Here is a 19046-nt window from a genome sequence, read left to right on the forward strand (position 1 = left end):
TCCTGGATGTTATTATATCGATGAATGTTTTTCAAACACCGTTTCATTTATCCCACCTTGGTTGAATAGATAGGACTTATCAAATTTCCGCCAGGTCCCACCGGGTGTGGGACAGTATTGGAAGCAGCCTTCACCCCCAATATCACGGGTCTTTCATCGCCTGCTCTCAGCGGGCTGCAAGTTATGGACTTTGTTCACATTTCATCAGCAGTGTGAATCGTTAAATATTTACTCATTTTTAATGGGAACAAGGTTTCCGCCCGGTTTCGAACTGGGGACCTTTCGCGTGTTAGGCGAACGTGATAACCACGACACTACGGAAACCTGACGCATGCAGTCCCGTGTTCGGGACATAACGCCTCAGCCAAGCTGATTTCACAGGGATACATTCACTGCGCTGTATTTCGGAAGGCTGCAGAGAAGGATCGGTGGTGATGGTCAGGCAGGGAATCCCAGAGCATCGCGCCCACACAAACATTTCACTGTTTTTCATGTGCCTGATATCCGACCGCAGTTTGAACTATAGCGAATCAGGCATGCTCAGATGACATTGTTCACAGAGTGTTTTCTTGTCGCCAAATCACACATTCGAAAACTTGAAATGAGATGACGAGATCGGAGCCATTTAAAGTGCTCCCAGTTACTGCAGATCAGGAATTGAAACCTGGCACCGGCTTCAGGGCGATCAGAATGAGGCAATGAATCCGAAAGTGGGAAGAAAAAGGTGCAATTTTCGGCCATGGGTGGGCTCAAACCACCAAAGCTTTTGGTTAACAACCGAACGCGCTAACCGATTGCGCCACAGAGATCACCCAATGCATGTGTTTGCAAGATACACTAAAGCAGTGTGTCACCTAGCCAAAGTTACAAGTTGCAGCCACAGAAATGCAATTGACAACTATCAGTGTTACTTTTCCAGAAATAAAGGATGGGACATTGTTTGTGGAAACATGGAAACGGTCTGGTCTCGCTCACAGCGTCGATATCACCGCCAACCAGCTCTCCTGCAACCGGCGCGCCCACCGGTGCTTTGTCTGTCACTCAGTAGCACTGTGGGAGAACCTTCACCACATGGACTGCAGCGGTTCAAGAAGGCGGCTCACCACCACCTTCTCAGGGGCAATTCGGGATGGGCAATAAATGCTGGCCTCGCCAGCGACGCCCACATCCCATGAACAAATAAAGAAAAAGTATTCTGAGCGTCCTGACGCTGATGTCAGGTTTTGATCCCTGATCTGCAGTAACTGGGAGCGCTTTAAATGGCTCCGACCTCTTAATTTCATCCACAACATCAGAGTAACTGTTCCAGGGGGACATGCCCGACTCAGCTGCGTCTTGGCCGCCTGTCTGGTCAGTCTTTTATTCGCCTCCAATTCCGTTTCCCAAAGCGTATCTATAGATTCACAAAGCTGTTTGTCATTTCGGTTCCTTTCGATTTGTCCAGCTCCCGACTGGCAATAATTTGCAAACCTGGTTGCAGCCCTCCGCCTTCCATCGTGTCCAGGGATGGGTTATGTGGAGAGACTGGACAATCTGGGATTGTTCTCCTTCGAGCAAAAAAAAAAGGTTAAGGGGAGATTTAATAGAGGTGTTCAAAATTATGAGGGGATTTTGATAGAATGGATGGGGAGAAGCTATTTCCATTGGCAGGAGGGTCGATAACCAGAGGACACAACCTGCATTTATATAGCACCTTTAATGCAGTAAAACCTCACAAAGTGCTTCACAGGAAGAGTTTTTGAACAAAACTTGACACTAAGCCACACAAGGAGATATTGGGACAGGTGACCAAAAGCTTAGTCGAAGAGGTAGGTTTTAAGCTATGTGTTAAAGGAGAGAGAGGCGGAGAGGTTTAAGGATGGAATTCCAGAGCTTAGGGCCTCGGCAGCTGAAGACACAGCCGCAAATGGTGGAGCGATTGAAATCGGGGATGCGCAAGAGGCAAGAATTGGAGGAGCACAGAGATTTTTTTTATTCGTTCATGGGATTTGGGCGTCGCTGGCGAGGCCGGCATTTATTGCCCATCCCTAATTGCCCTTGAGAAGGTGGTGGTGAGCCGCCTTCTTGAAACGCTGCAGTCCGTGTGGTGAAGGTTCTCCCACAGTGCCGTTAGGAAGGGAGTTCCAGGATTTTGACCCAGCGACGATGAAGGAACGGCAATATATTTCCAAGTCTGGATGGTGTGTGACTTGGAGTGGAACGTGGAGGTGGTGTTGTTCCCATGTGCCTGCTGCCCTTGTCCTTCTAGGTGGTAGAGGTCGCGGATTTGGGAGGTGCTGTCGAAGAAGCATTGGCGAGTTGCTGCAGCTGCAGTGCATCCTGTGGATGGTGCACACTGCAACCACATTGTGCCAGTGGTGAAGGGAGTGAATGTTTAGGGTGGTGGATGGGGTGACAATCAAGCGGGCTGCTTTGTCCTGGATGGTGTCGAGCTTCTTGAGTGTTTTTGGAGCTGCACTCAACAAGGCAAGTGGAGAGTATTCCATCACACTCCTGACTTGTGCCTTGCAGATGGTGGAAAGGCTTTGGGGAGTCAGGAGGTGAGTCACTCGCCGCAGAATACCCAGCCTCTGACCTGCTCTTGTAGCTACATGATAGGGTGGGGTAGCGAGGTTCTGGTGGGATTTGAAAGCAAGGATGAGAATTTTAAAATCAAGGCGTTCCCCGACAGGCGGTTTGACTGGAGCGTCACACCGTCCCCTCCCGTCTTTACTTCCACATACGTACATTGGGACAGGGCTTGGGCGGATTTTTTTTCTGTGTCTCACTCGGGGCCGCTGAGTCTCCTGCAGTCCCCCCGATCACCAACTCACCCAGTTTGTAAATTTAAACCGGAACAAGTGCCTCGCAAAGGGCAAGAGATGAAGGCAAGGCTGGAACCTCTGACAAAAAAATCACTTGCCCACCAGCGAGGTTTGTGTATCTGAATCGCTAACTCTTCTTTTAAAGTTTTGACATTCATTGGACGCCACGCGGCACCTACAGACTTGTCTCTTGCACTCACAGTGAAGCAGAGGGCCGTTTTCACTCGCACGCCAGCAATTGTGATATCAAGAAACAGGTGGCGGAGAAATTCTCCATTTCAGCGAAAATGGAGCGCTGGGGACTGTAAAAGTGCAGCGTAAAAGTTGAAACTCGCACCCACGATCATGAGGTGAATGCCTCTCCCGACTGAGCTGGCCAAACCTGAGGAAACTGCTACTTCCTTGTCCGTTGTTGCAGCGAGCCGGCTGTTGGCTCCGCTCCAAGGGTTCAGTACAAACCATGAAACAGGTTCTCCTGAATTCCATGGTGTAGAAGACAATCGAGTAACAAGTCGAGCAATGTATTCCGCTCAATCATTGATAATTCCATTCAGATCTTCTGCTTTTGCGCTGCACTTCCCCCAAACATTGCAATTAATTTTGCTCAGTATTTGTTTCGCTTGTTTAATATTTTGTTCGCCGGCTTTGCCAGATTAACATTTCATTTCAATTATCAATGACAGGGAGCAATGAACATCACTTGTAAAATTCCCTCGGGCCCATCAATGTGTCAGAATCAAGCACCCGGGCGTTCAAGCACCAACCAACAGAACGAAGACGGTTCACTCACTTGTCCCAACACCTGCTGTGCCTTAACTTGCTCACCGCTACCAGTAGTTTATTTTTAAATGACGCTTCCCTCCCTGACACCGCAGAACTTATGACCAAAGTTCCGTTTATTGTTAAAAAGCATTAATTCCGAAATTATCCAGGCTTACATGCATGGTAATGTTAATAGTGACTTCCACGTGATTTGACACCGCATATTCTTATTGATTTGGAATCAGATGCGCTACTATTGCGCTATGAGTTCGATTGAGAGCATAGATTATGCATGTATATAGAATTATTATATACTTAAATATATATGTTTGCTGCAGTGTTCCTTGGTGGTTGGGAATAGTTCATTGCACAAAAATAATTCAAGTCTGTGAGACACTGAATGTTTTTTTTATCACCATTAATACGTTCTGTTGCACACTGAAGAAAATGCTAACTTGTTTGCCATGTGACAATTAAAACGTTAATAAATCTTTGTGCTTTGCATGTCATGAACTTTTATCTCTTCCCATTTTACAAACTGTATTTTAGGAGTCTGCTTAAAAATGTTTAGTGCTTATTATACCAGGAATCTGGTGCAGCCGCTCTTATATTTAAAAAGGTTTGTAGCCCCTTTCACGCATGAAGAAGCTCGTCTCTGGAGGTTTATGGGGAGCAAGTCCCAACAACATGCTTCCCTCCGAGGTCAAATCGGGAACATTCTGCGTGTAACTGGTGAACATGATAACCGCTTCACTACGGAAACGACAAACTTTTCGGTCTCAGGTCTGAAGGAAGTGTCTCGGGAAAACATGAACTGCTGACTCTCTTTGCACTGACTCTTTTCACGAACATTTCATCGATCGAAACCATACAAGTCACAGGGAAAAAATGTCAAAGTCATTAAACTCCCGAATTAGCCCCAAAATCTATCAATCTCTGTTTTGAAATTTTCAATTGACCCCTAGCCTCAACAGCTTTTTAGGGGAGAGAGTTCCAGATTTCCACTCCCCTTTATGTGAAGAAGTGCTTCCTGACATCACCCCTGAATGGCCCAGCTCTAATTTGAAGGTTATGCCCCCTTGTTCTGGACTCTCCCCACCAGAGGAAATAGTCTCTATCTGCCCTGGCAAATCCTTTAATCATCTTAAACAACTCAATTAATCTTCTATACTCAAGGGAATGAAAGTCTCGTCCATGCAACCTGTCCTCATAATTGCTGATCAAGGATAGCCACCAAAAAGGGTTTTACGATGGCTGGATCTTAAGTGCATTGCTCGTTGTTATTGGTCTCGTTGGTCTCGGGGTATGATTCTCGTTTAGGGGTTTTTAGTCCAAATATGCGAGAGGTCCCGGATTGAAATCCCGGACGAGCCCTTATTTCACTTTTGATCTTGAACTTCCAAAGACAGAAAAGTACCCAAATCAGCCCACATGAGTGAAACAATACCTATGTTTCATACTATTACCTAACACAACTGCCCAACTTGGTTCTGATGAAAGGTCATTGATCTGAAACATTAATTCTGTTTCTCTCTCCACAGATTCTGCCTGACCCGCTGAGGGTTTCCATCATTTTCGATGTTATCAGAGTATCACTTCCCTCATCACCTAACTACACTCCTCCACTAGATGTCGCCTTGTGGTGCAAACAGGCTCCTTCCACACAGCCAGGTGTTCTGCTTTAGGCATTAATTATAACTATAACTTTTGAACTTGTGAGTTAAAACATATGGCCTTGCCCATTGACCAGTGAGCAGAATGGTGTTTATCTCTCACCAGTGCAGCCCTTTCCCGCTGCGTCAGCTTGGAATGATACGGAGCAATCATACATATCTCACACCTCTCCTGCTTCCCTGTGAAGCTGGTAAGACGAATAGCACACAATGCTGTCTGACACACATACACACCAGCTCTGAATGATTTAAAGGCCTTGTTATGATTGTCAGAGAATTGTTTATATCAAAAGGATAATTAAACTTATGAGTATTATGATATCAGCTCCGATCGAAGAGTTGCTGGACTTCAGAATCTACTAGTCTCTATATTAAACATATGCATGCATATAAAATGAAGCAAATCTGTCTTATGATTGTAGTTTCATTCTCCCAACAGAGATTTATACTTCCTTACTTAAGAGGCAAAAGGTAAAGGTTAATATTAATTCAATATAAAGACTAACTCTTTCCTTATAATACAGATACCCCAAACTAATATAACACCTCAAACTGATAGAGCTTCTCAAATTAAAACAGTACCTCAAACTAATACGGTACCTCAAGCAAATACAATACCTGAAACGGATAGAGAATCTGAAACTAATATAATACCTCAAGCTCATACATCATCTCAAACGAATAAAGTACCTCAAACTAATACAGTACCTCAATCAAATACAACACCTTAAACTAATACAGTACCTCAAACCGATACAGAACCTGAAACATAAATTAATACCTCAAACTAATACAGTACCTCAATCTAATTCAGTATCTCAAAGCAATAAAGTACCTCAAACAAATACAAAACTTAATCCAATACAGCACCTCAAACTGATGCAGAATCTGAAATTAATATTTTTTTTATTCGTTAATGGGATGTGGGTGTCGCTGGCGAGGCCGGTATTTATTGCCCATCCCTAATTACCTTTGAGAAGGTGGTGGTGAGCCGCCTTGTTGAACCGCTGCAATCCGTGTGACGAAGGCTCTCCCGCAGTGCTAATAAGTAACAGACAAAGCAGCGATTAGCGCGCCGGTTGCAGGAGAGCTGGTTGGCGGTGATATCGATGCTGTGAGCGAGATCAGACCGTTTCCATGTTTCCACAAACAATGTTCCTTCCTTTATTTCTGGAAAAGTAACACTGATAATGGACAACTACATTTCTGTGGCTGCAACATGAAACTTTGGCCAGGTGACACGCTGCTTTCGTGTATCTTGCAAGAAACCACACCGGTTGGTCTCTGTGGCGCAATCGGTTAGCGCGTTCGGCTGTTAACCGTAAAGGCTGATGTTTCGAGCAAGAAAACACTCAATGAACAATATCATCTGCGCATGCCATTCGCAATAGTTTAAACTGCGGTCGGATAACAGGTACATGAAAAAAACAGTGAAATGTTTGTGTCGGCGCGATGCTCTGAGATTCCCTGCCTGACCATTGCCACCTATCCTTCTCTGCAGCCTTCCTGAATACAGCGCAGTAAATGTATCCCTGTGAAATGAGCTCCTGGACAGTAATACGGAAATTAGTTTGGCTGAGGGGTTATATCCATATCACAGAGCTTGAAGCATCAGTTTTCCGTAGTGTTGTGGTTATCACGTTTGCCGAGAAAGCGAAAGGTCCCCGGTTCGAAACCGGGCGGGAGCGTTTTGAAACCTTGTCCCCATTAAAAATGATTAAATATTTAACGATTCACATTGCTGAATGATGTGAACAAAGTCCATATCTCCCAGCCCTGTTCATGCAGTCCGTTGGGAGCAGGCGATGAATGCCAGCGTGATATTGGGGGTGAAGGCTGCTTCCAAGACTGTCTCACACCCGGTGGGATCTGGCGGAGATTTGATAAGCCCGATCCATTTAACCAATGTATGAAACGGTGTTTGAGAAACATTCAAAAAATATAATAACATCCAGGATCCTGTCTTCAGAGTGCGAGGCGCAAAGGTCTGACTCCAGATCAAAAGGCTGCGTGTTCAAATCACATCGGGGTCACTGTTTCTTTCACCGCTCACATGAGACTGGATAATTCCCGAATGAAGGTTTTAATTGCTTTTTCACACAAAACGAAACATATGTTTGGTCTAAACCCCGACTCAGTACCTACCCAGTGGCAGGGAGGGGAGCGCCTGATAACCTCATTTATTTCATGCAACAAACTGACACGAACACTGGTATTGATTCAAAATCGACCTGCAGATGGACACACACAGAAAAAAGACAACCACAGAAACAGACAGCAACTATTTGCACACATATATATATATATATATATCGCCTTTAACGTGGTCAGACGATTTAAGCTCGGTGAACTTTCTTCAGCTTTCTGAAATGCACTCGTCCATCCTTCAGAGGTCACGGGAAATATATTTTTTGCCTTTCGAAAAAAGACGCGAAAGGTAAAGACATGTTTTGTTTTCAACACGGCTGGTGAAATGTCCGGACTATCATAAATTCGGGGTCACCTTTGAAAAATTTAAAGGAGACTACTTCAAAATCACTTAGTGCAAATTTAAAATCACGGTCACTATTTATATAGGACTGAAAGAAATAACAATAAACGTGTCAGTCAGCGCCCGCGGTGAGAGGGTGATGAACTTGTTTGCTGCGAAGTTCACCGCTGGGCTAAAGCTGACGCCGTTCAAAAGACGCGAACCGACTCAATGTAAAGGATAAGCTCATAACCAACAGGTCCCGTCAACGTCAAACACCTCCTTTCTTGTTCAATAGAGCGAGCAGAGGCGTGTACATCATCAGACACCAGCAACTTTAAGAAATGGAACAGATAAAGGCACAGATGCAAGTTCCAAATCTTTTCAATGCAAAGTTATTTCACTTTACTTAAAGTGCGGTGAGGCTGAAAACGGGTCCCAGATGATTTGCGTTCACTCGTGACTTGTTTTCCAGTGTTTGTCCGTCAGGTTTGCAATTTAATTTGTATTGGATGTTGAAGATATTTCAGGATGATAGCACAACATACCATGTGTAAAGCAACCATCTTAATAACTTCAATCATCACACACTCCACATCGACGCTGCAGAGGCCCCAGCACCCCTTTCAATATTGTTTTTCTTAACTCACAGTTTTCAAAAGGGAATTGGATAAACGCTTGGATGGAAACTTTTTCAGGGCTATGGGGAAACAGCAGGCGAGTGGGACGAACTGGACAGCACTTTCAGAGACCTGGCACAGGCACGATGGGCCGAATGGCATTAGAATGGCGCTGTCCTATTCTATGATTCTATTAATAGATCAATTTCCGCCTTTCACTGAGCCTCCCTAAATGGAGCGCAGTAATCGTGTCCCTGTGAAACGAGCTCCTGAACAGTAATACGGAAATTAGCGTGACTGAACGGTTTGAAACTCTGGTTCGGCTCCGAACAGGAAATTTCCTCTCGAGCTTTGATTAGTTTATGAATTATCTCCCCCATTTCGATCTTGAATGTCATTATATATTTTTTGATCTCTTCTCCTGTCATGCCCACAATATTAGTCTCCCTGGTAAATACTGAAGAAAAGTGATTATTTCATATTTCTGCCATTTCGCTGTCATTGCCAGTGAGTTTGTCGTGTGTATCCCTTAGTGGCCCTATTCCAATCCTAAATTTTCTTTGGCTGTTGATGTGTCTAGAATACTTTGCTTTTTTGATATTTCTTTTTGCCTTTCTAATAGTTCTTTGGACTTCTTTCCCAGTCTTTTCACATTCCCCTCTCTCCTTTATTGTCTCGTGTGGGCCTTTTTCTTTCGTTTCAATTTTGTCCTTATTTCTTGATTCAACCCTGGTGTGACATTTCTGGCTATTTTTTTCTTGCTCTGTCGTGGGATATATTTCTCCTGGACTCTATTGATCAGCGTTTTTATTGCTTCCCACTGCTGTTCTATTTCTTTCTCCAGGTCATTAATATGTCAACCATTTCACCATTTAAAACTTCTCAAGACACATATGCATGACAAAGCCAATTGCTTTTGTGGGAGGAGCAAATCAACTTGGCAGAAACATCAGCTGCTGCCCAATCCACAAATAAAATATTTCCACGTCTTGGTAAAAATATAGAATGTCAGAAGTGGGATTGGAACCCACGCCTCCAGAAGAGACTGCGACCTGAACGCAGCGCCGTCGGCCGCTCGGCCATTCTGACGACCGATAGCATGCTTTATTCTGCATTATTTCTGCACTGTTGGCCTGTGAAAGCAGCATGAAAGTTTAAAATGGCCCTCGCCTAACATTGGGCTCGAACCCACGATCCTGAAATTAAAAGTCTCATGTTCTACCGACTGAGCTCGCCGGGCCTGAGCACTGATAACCGCCTTATCTGTTCTTGCAGCAAGCAGGAGAAAGACTCCATGTCAAATGAGGGACAGGATAAACTGTCACTTCGAAAGGCACGGACCAATCAAGGGCAATCAGCATGGATTTGTTCAGGGGAGGTCGTGTCTCACGAACCTGATTGAATTTTTCGAGAAGGTGACAAAGAGGATCGATGAGGGTAGCGCAATTGATGTAGTCTGCATGGATTGTCGCAAGGCTTTTGAAAAAATCCCACATGGCAGATTAGTCGAAAAAGTAAAGGCCCATAGGATCCAAGGGAATGTGGCTTATTGGATCCAAAATTAGCTCAGTGGTCGAAAGCAAAGGGTAATGGTCAATAGGTGCTTTTGCGGCTGGAAGGCTGTTGCCAGTGTTTTGCCGCAGGGCTCGGTACTTGGTCATAAGAACATAAGAACATAAGAAATTGGAGCAGGAGTAGGCCAATCGGCCCCTCGAGCCTGCTCCGCCATTCAATAAGATCATGGCTGATCTGATCCCAACCACAAATCTAAAGAACACAAGAAGTCGGAGCAGGACCCGGCCACATAGCCCCTGGGCCCTCTCCGCCACCCACAGGGCATTGACCGATCCGAACTCAGCTTCATGTCCAATTTCCTGCCCGCTCCCCATAACCCCTAATTCCCTTTACTTCTAGGAAACTGTCTATTTCTGTTTTAAATTTATCTAATGATGTAGCTTCCACAGCTTCCTGGGGCAGCAAATTCCACAGACCTACCACCCTCTGAGTGAAGAAGTTTCTCCTCATCTCAGTTTTGAAAGAGCAGCCCCTTATTCTAAGATTATGCCCCCTAGTTCTAGTTTCACCCATCTTTGGGAACATCCTTACTGCATCCACCCGATCAAGACCCTTCACAATCTTATATGTTTCAATAAGATCGCCTCTCATTCTTCTGAACTCCAATGAGCAGAGTCCCAATCTACTCAACCTCTCCTCATATGTCCGCCCCCTCATCCCCGGGATTAACCTTTGCTTTTTGTGGTTTACATTAACGATTTGGACTTAAGCGTAGGGGGCATGATTGAGAAATTTGCGGGTGACACAAAAGTAGGCCGTGTGGTTGATAGCGAGGAGGAAAGCTGTAGACTGTGGGGTTTCAGGCAATGTTCTGATAAAAAAAACACTCAATCTGTCTCTGAACGAATTTTGAACGAATACGTGTGTTTTACCCGGCACAGGGACGAGGGGCCGAATGATCTCCTCCAGCGGACTAACATAATACAATGATACTAAGTGTTGTCAGACGGAAAAGCAACACATTCCAAATAAGAGCAGAGAGAGGAATCTAGTCTAACAGCGTAACAGCACGGTGAGATATTGTATTTGAGAAGGATGAGGAGGGATAGTTTATCATGGTGGTCGTCCCATAGGGTATAATTTGTGACTTTGATAAGGACCATTTCATGCTGCGACAGGGGTGGAAACCAAAATGGAGAGATTCAGCCCGGGCGCGGCCCCATCGTGCGCGGTGAGACGGAGGGGGGCGGGTGGAAGCAGCATAAAAGTTTAAAACGGTACTCGCCCAACGTGGGGCTCAAACCCACTACCCTGCGAGTTTTTAAAGATAAGGGGGAGCAGCCACTGTCTGTGTCTCTTGCTGCAATGGAAACAACACATTCCAAGTACGAGCAGAGAGAGCACACCATTCAGCTGTCCATTGTGTTACCTACCATATCATCGGTTTCCGTAGTGTAGTGGTTATCACGTTTGTTTTACATGCGAAAGGTCCCCGGTTCGATCCCGAGCGGAAACATTATGTTGGAACTTGGTCTCCACAAACAGACAGATCGATTTTCTTCTCCTGCCAAAAAGGGAGACAGTGGCTGCTCCCTTATTCTTTGTCAGCTGCATCTTTTACTTCATTGAACAGATAATTTTGAATGAGAGAAAACTGATCCACAGTGACGCTCTATTCAAGTTTTATCCCCTTTTAATCTGGAAGGATATATTGGCTTTGGACAGAGTGGCTTTTGAAAGGAGTTCGTCGGGTGGGATCGACAAAACTTTTCCGCTGGTGGGTGACAAGGGAACCGAACCAACCATCTCCCAAGCTCTCCCGAATTCTCCGGTTCAATGGGAAACCGGCCAACAAAAGCCCTTTCATTGACCGTGGAGGTTCAGACAATTTTCTGTTAACAAAGCGCTCAATCCATGTCTCTTGTCTATTTACCGATGTTTCCGGATACTGTCTGCATCTCTGCCCTGTGTTTATCTCACTATGTGTCCACCTGCAGGGTGGTTTTTGAACTAAGATGTGTGTTTGTCTTCTGTTCTTTACATTAAATAAATGAGGTCATCAGGTGCTTCCCTCCCTGACACTGGGGAACCAGAGGCAGACTTCAGAGCAGGGTTCTGTTCATTGTGAAGACGCAAAGAAAATTTGAATTGCAGAATTGTTCAAACCGGCTCTCAGTGAAAAAACTGTGACCCTGACGTGATTTGAACACATAACCTTCTTATCTGGAGTCAGACGCTCCACCGTTGCGCCACGAGGCCTGGGTGTTTCATTGGGTGTTTGTTTCTATCAATGTTTATCAAGCACCGCTTTAGAGCTCCGAGATTGGAGGAATGGGTTGGCTTTCAAATCCCCGCCCACTCCCACCGGATGTCAGGCAGCATCGGAAGTATCCTTCACTTGTCAGCAGCAGCATGGCGCTCGCTTCCATCGCCTGCTGTCATCGGACTGCAGCAAATCCAATTACATTCATCCTGCGCCCAGAATTATCACATCACAGGAAAAGGATGTGGGAAACTGCTCAAGATACATAACAGGAGGGGGTCTTCTGAAAAACACTTAGACTTTCGGTGTTTCGATTTCAATTAGAACTGCAAAAAAGAACGTGTGAAAAAAGAAACTATGGTGTGATGTTTATAAAAAAAGTGAATGTTTGTAAGCGGATTTCTCCCGTTACTGTTGCAACTATGGGTTGTTAATCCATCAACAATAACTTCCGCTTGATTTTAGCTCGAGTGGTTACAAAATAGCAAGTTTAATAGATTGACTTCCAAAAGAGTTGCACTACAGCTGCCTTCAACATTACATTCAACAGTATTATTATTATAATATAACTGTCTACAGATTACATTAATGACAAGCAATCAACACAACCTGACCTGTCTGCGAATCCAGGTATATCAGACATGATCTTTGCGGACTGCCTGTGGCAATGGACTTCTGATTGTCCCCTACTGAGAGCCCTAACATTTGACAAGGGAGCATGCCCTAACTTTATACAATTCGGCTGAATTGTTCCGTACGTAAGCACCACTGATCTTAAATCATGGTCGTAAACCATCCCACTTTTCTGACTCTCAGGAAGCACCAAGGATTGTTTCATGTCTTAGTGTTTATTTAGCCTTTCTCTGTCATCACGTTTTATGTGCTGATACTAGGTTCGCACAACCTGGAGTTCAGGTGTCCAGGACACCCAAGTTGCTCTGGACATCAATATTTAATAGTTTCTCACCATTTCAAAAATATTCTGTTTTTCTGATCTTCCTCCCAAAGTGAATAACCTCACATTTCCCCACATTATACTCCATCTGTCACCTTCTTACGCACACATTAACCTGTCTATATCCCTTTGCAGACTCTTTGTTTCCTCCTCACAGCTTACTTTCCCATCTAGCTTTGAATCATTAGCAAACTTGGATATATCACACTCGATCCCTTCATCAAGTCTTTAAAGTCTTCCACAGGCATATAAAAATAAACGGTGAGTAAGCGGAGGGGTAAGACCGATTAGGGACCAAAAAGGAGATCTACGCATGAAGGCATGGCTGAGGTACAAAATGAGTATTTTGCATCTGTCTTTATCGAGGAAGAAAATACTGCCCAAATCACTGTAAAAGGGGAGGTAGTTGAGATACTGGATAGGGTGAAAATTGATCAAGAGGAGATACCAGAAAGGCTGGCTGTACTTAAATTCACCTGGTCCGAATGGGATGCATCCGAGGTTGCTGAGGGAAATAAGGGTTTAAATTGCAGAGGTCCTGGCCATAATCTTTCAATCCTCCTTAGATACAAGGTTTGGTGCCAGAGAACTGGAGAATTGCAGATGTTACACCCTTGTTCAAAAAAGGGTGTAAGGATAAACGCAGCAACTACTGGCCAGTCAGTTTAACCACGGTGGTGGGAAGCTTTTAGAAATGATAATCTGGGACAAAATTAATGGTCATTTGGACAAGTGTGGATTGATAATAGAAAGCCACTGTGGATTTGTTAAAGGCAAATCGTGATTGAGTTTTGTGATGAGTTAACAGAGACGGCTGATGAGGGCAATGTGGTTGATGTTGTGTATATGGCCTTTCAAAAGGCGTTTGATAAAATGCCACAAAATTGGCTTGTCAAAAGGGGCGATAGTGGCTGCTTCCTTATTCTTTAAAAGCGCTTTCTTTTATTTCACTCAACAGATAACTTGGAGTGAGCGAAAACTGATCCACAGTGACGCTTATTTCAAGTTTATACCTTTTGAATCTGAAAGGATATATTGGCCTTGGAAGGAGTGCAGCACAGATTCACCAGATTGTTACCAGGGTGCAATGTGTTAAATTATGAGAAGATGTTATATAAACTAGACTTAAAGTCACACAAGTCACACTGCAAAATGTTTTCATTTTTGATACATACATTAATGAGCTGGACTTGGGTATACAGGTTATAATTTCAAACTTTGCAGATGACACGAAACTCGGGAATTTAGTAAACATTGTGGTGGATAGTATCAGACTTCAGGAGGACATAGACAGCCTGGTAAATGGACTTTATTAATAGAGGCATATCGTATGAAAGCAACAAAGTTATGCAAAACGTTTATAAAACACTGGTTAGGCTGCAGCTGGAGTATTGCGTTCAATTCTGGGCACCACACTTTAGGAAAGATGTCAAGGCCTTTGAGAGGGTGCAGAGGAGATTTACTAGAATGGGAACAGGGATGAGGGACTTCAATTAAGTGGCGAGAATGGAGCATCTGTGATTATCCCCTTAGAGCAGAGAAGGTGAAGGGGAGATTTGATCGAGGTGTTCAAAATTATGAAAGGTTTTGATAGAGCAAATAAGGAGAAACTGTTTCAAGTCTCTGAGATGATTCTATTAATTACCATTAATAAACCCACAACTTTCTGTTTCGCAATGAACGAAATGCTAACAAGTTTGCCGGGTGACTGTCGAAACTACGCTAACTTTTCTGACTTTCATCCCTTCTCATTTTACGCACTTTATTTTAGGAGTCTGCTTAAAAGTGTTCAGTGGTGATGAGACCAGGAATCTGATGCAGCCGTTATTGAATATGAAAGGATTGCTGCCCAATTCACACGAGAGAAAGCTCGCGCCTGGAAGTTTGTGAAGAGCAAGTACCAGCAAATTGTTTCTGACCCGGGATTAAACCGGGAGTTTTTCGCGTGTGAGGCCAACATGATAACCATTACACCCCGAAAACATCTATTTAATCCAGCCCAGGTCAGATGGAAGTATTAAGGGAGAAAGTGAACTGCTGACTCCCACTTCTGGGGGATATCCCAAAGCGCTTCATGGAGTTGAAATCAAAAACATAGAAGCATAGAATCACAGGAGGCCATTCGGCCGATCGTGCCTGTGCCAGCTCTTTAAAATAAATGGTGCAATTTTAAAGGGGGTGCAGGAACAGGTACACCTGGCGGTATACGTACACAAATCTTTGAAGGTGGCAGGACAAGTTAAATAGATTGTAAAAAAAATGTATTCGGAATCGTTGACTTTATTAATAGAGGCATCGAGTACTAAAGCAAGGAACTTATGCTAAACCTTTCTAAATCACTGGTTAGGCCTCAGCAGGCCACGTCACAATTCTGCCCACCACACTTTAGGAAGGATGTCAAGGCCTTGGAGAGGGTGCAGAGGTGATTTACTAGAATGGTGCCAGGGATGAGGGATTGCAGTGAGGTGGAGAGACTGGAGAAGCTGGGGTTGTTCTCCTTTGAGCAGAGACGGTTGAGGGGAGATTTAACAGAGGTGTTCAAAATCATGAACGGTTTTGATAGAATAAATCAGGAGAAACTATTTCCAGTGCCAGAAAGGATGGTAACCAGAGGACACAGATTTAAGGTAATTGGAAACAGAGGTGAGATGAGGAGAATTGTTTTACGCAGCAAGTTGTCATGATCTGGAATGCACTGCCTGAAAGGGTGGTGGAAACAGATTGAATAATAACATTGAAAGGGGAACTGGATAAATAATTGAAGGGGAACATTTTGTAGGGATATGGGGGAAGGGAAATGGAGTGGGCCTAATTGGATAGCTCTTTCAAAGAGTTGGCACAGGCACGATGGGCCGAATGGCCTCCTTCTGTGATGTTTCCATGCTGTCATTCGATGTTATGGAGGATTTTCTGATGCAGTGGATATTCGGGGCAGAGGACCAAGTGGGGATTGAGCTCGACGGCAAGTGTATACAGTTCGTTCAAAGGACTGAAGCCGATGGTTTCATTCTTCCCATCGTTTAGCAGCAGGAAATTACTCGGCCATGCAGGCGACATTTGTCTTCGTTCATGGGATGTGGGTGTCAATGGCAAGGTCAGCATTTATTGCCCATCCCTAATTGATCTTGAGAAGGTGCTGGTGAGCCGCCTTCGTGAACTGCACCTTTCATTGACTGTGTCATTGACATTTTCTGGATAGATAGAAACTATTTTCGCTGTTTGGAGATTCTGGGACTAGGGGGCACAGTCTGAAAATTAGAGCCAGGCCTTTCAGGAGTGAGATTACAAAACTCTTCTACACACAAAGGATGGAAGAAGTTTGGAACTCTCTTCCCCTAAAGACAATTGATATTTGCTTAATTACTAATTTTAAATCTGAGATAGATAGCTTTTTGCCAACCGAAGGTATGAAGGGATATGGGCCAAAGGCAGGTAAATGGAGTTCGATCACAGATCAGCCATGAACTTATCAAATGGCGGAGCGGGCTCGAGGGGCTGAATAGCCTCCTCCTGTTCCGATGGTACATTTCCCAAAGTGTATGTTCTCTCCATAGATGTTGAATGACCGCCTTGTGTTTCCAGCATATTTTCGTTTAAAGCATGATTTTGGGATGAGCCGGTGGGCGTCAAAACGTGCCGTGGATGGAGACCGGGTTGGTTATTGCGGGAAGAGCAAATCAATTGGGCCGAAAAATCAACTGCAGCTCAAGCAACAAATAAAATAGGAGTCAGAATAATCGATGTCAGAAGTGGGATTCGCACCCACGCCTGTAAATGAAACTATGACCTTAACGCAGAGCCTTCGACCGTTCGGCCATCCTAACTGACATAGAATTGGTTCGCTCGCCATCCTTTCCACATTGACACCCGCCCCCCCCCCCCCACGGAGAAAGTTTCACTCACTCCAGTGCTTGGGAAGATAAGTGCTGCTGGAAAGGCTCGGTGAGCGCGATGCCACCTCCCCGGGTTTTCCTGAGCCTATTGTCCTTTATTCCTATTTAATCACGGGAATATCCGCAACCAGGAGCTAAAAAGGATTAAAAGCTGAATGACAGAGAAAGGGAAATCCACGTTAAATCTGATAACATTGCAAACAGGGTTCTTTGCTTGTCTGGTGGTTAGGATTCGGCGTTCTTATCTCTGTAACCCGGGTACGATTCTGATTTCTCGTCAGGGAAGCAGCTATTGAACACTTGTTATATTAATCGCATGTAAGAAAAATAACAATCTTTGTTTTATTCACCATTGATTAACCGATAATGTTATTTTGCAGAATGAAGGGCGACTGAGTGAAGTTGGAAAACGTTAATAATTTCTTTTGTGCGATGAACTTTTTATCCCTTCTCATTTTACACATTGTATTTTTAAGGGCTCGGTTTAAAATGTTCAGTGCTCGTGAGACCACGAATTTGTGTTAAATTGAACAAAACCGGCATTTTCACAGAGGGTTCATTTGCTGTTCCTGTTAAATCACTGTTGCACCATAGTTAAAGATACAAACTGAGTGAGACTGGCACGAGCTGATGTTTAACACAAAGACAGCGGTGCAGTGCGGGAATCAAAGACCAAAATGTGAACTTCTGCAAGAAAATGGATTAATATTTAGTTATTTGGACATAATTCTTACAGAGAAGGAGAGACCAGACATTCGGAGGAAAGGTCAAATGAGCCATTTGGTGTAAAGTTTGTAATTCTAGTTTATATTAAATAAATCAGTGTAAAATTGGACTCAATCTGAATGTAGTTCTGATCTGGGATTTGGTTTATTTCTCCATTATTCATATTTTTCTGTAATCTGAAACAATAACAGTATTTGTAACAGTAACAGATCAGGAGAGTGCTGCGGGACCCTGTCCAGTTTCGTAACACAGCAGAAGTGGTAAGAGTACAATGTGATTTATTACAGAATCCCAGCAGCTCACTGGGAAAGTGACACATGGTACAGATGGAGGAGCAAAAAAGTGCAAAGTGATTTCACGCTTTAATTTGGGGCAATTACTTTTTATCTCCACAAGGTTTAATTTAAAATTTAAATAATTGGCTCTTTATCCTAAAGAAACTTCAGGCACAAACCATGGCTTTATGAACAAAACAATCATTTATTATTATTAATGCACTAGAAAATTTACATTAGAATTTAATCAACACGTTGGATTTATGCCCGATTTAGAATTGCTTTCACACCAATAAAACAACATACTCTGAATTCCCAAAATGCATAACCGTTTGCAAATCCAATGTCTATCTTAGACGAAGCCCATAACGAAAGTGATATCCTTATGGTTGGCTCAAGCTTGCCAGGAAGACTCCAGGTACATTGATGGACACCGTTGCACTGTAGCCTGATTTTCTCTTGTATCCAGGTCATCTGCTTCACAGGCAATCTGTAAACCTGCATTGAGGCATTAGCTGGGAGGTCATGACCAGTCATGATGATTCCAGGTGAGATTGTGTTGCTAGGAAGTGAAAGGTGAGGTTGCAGCAGGAATGGTGGATCTGTGTCTCCCTCCATTCAACTTCTATCCGGCTTATAAAAACCTTTTAAACTCAGAATCACACCTCTGAGACAGTGGTTATCAACACTAGGTTCCTACAAATACAACCCATGATTGATTGACACTTCACTTGTTTTCTCTCAGTGTCCACCACGTAACCAAGTCAAGTCGGCAGGAGTTCAAACGAACTCTAGACCCCCTGGAATCGTTATTATTGGCATGGTGATCTATCCTCTCCTGTGTTTGCCTTTCACAACGTGACATAAATAGTTCTTTTAACAGCTCTTCCACCTTTTAATCGTCCTTTTCCTTCAGACATGCTGAAGCCGATTTAGACTCAGGCTTTCGTTTATCAGATGATTTTTTACCACACAGAGCAGCTGGGAAACTCCTGCAGTAAGTAATGGTCAGGGTCAGGTACACAAGGCTGAGTGACTTTATTGTGCAGCCTCCAGGCATCACCTCTCTCTTTGTTTCTCTCTGTGGATC

The 19046-nt window shown here is 43.9% G+C and overlaps 3 non-coding genes across 3 annotated transcripts; 1 reads left to right on the top strand and 2 right to left on the bottom strand.

Moving 5' to 3' along the window:
• Positions 1-251: 251 nt before the first annotated feature.
• trnav-aac (transfer RNA valine (anticodon AAC)) lies at positions 252-324 on the bottom strand. Its single transcript has one exon. It is a non-coding gene; the product is annotated as a tRNA-Val (tRNA).
• A 9011-nt stretch (positions 325-9335) lies between these two features.
• trnal-cag (transfer RNA leucine (anticodon CAG)) lies at positions 9336-9418 on the bottom strand. Its single transcript has one exon. It is a non-coding gene; the product is annotated as a tRNA-Leu (tRNA).
• A 1869-nt stretch (positions 9419-11287) lies between these two features.
• trnav-uac (transfer RNA valine (anticodon UAC)) lies at positions 11288-11360 on the top strand. The gene has a single exon. It is a non-coding gene; the product is annotated as a tRNA-Val (tRNA).
• Positions 11361-19046: the final 7686 nt, after the last annotated feature.

The sequence above is a fragment of the Heptranchias perlo genome, unplaced genomic scaffold, assembly GCF_035084215.1.
Source record: "Heptranchias perlo isolate sHepPer1 unplaced genomic scaffold, sHepPer1.hap1 HAP1_SCAFFOLD_47, whole genome shotgun sequence".
In the NCBI taxonomy this organism is placed as follows: domain Eukaryota; kingdom Metazoa; phylum Chordata; class Chondrichthyes; order Hexanchiformes; family Hexanchidae; genus Heptranchias; species Heptranchias perlo.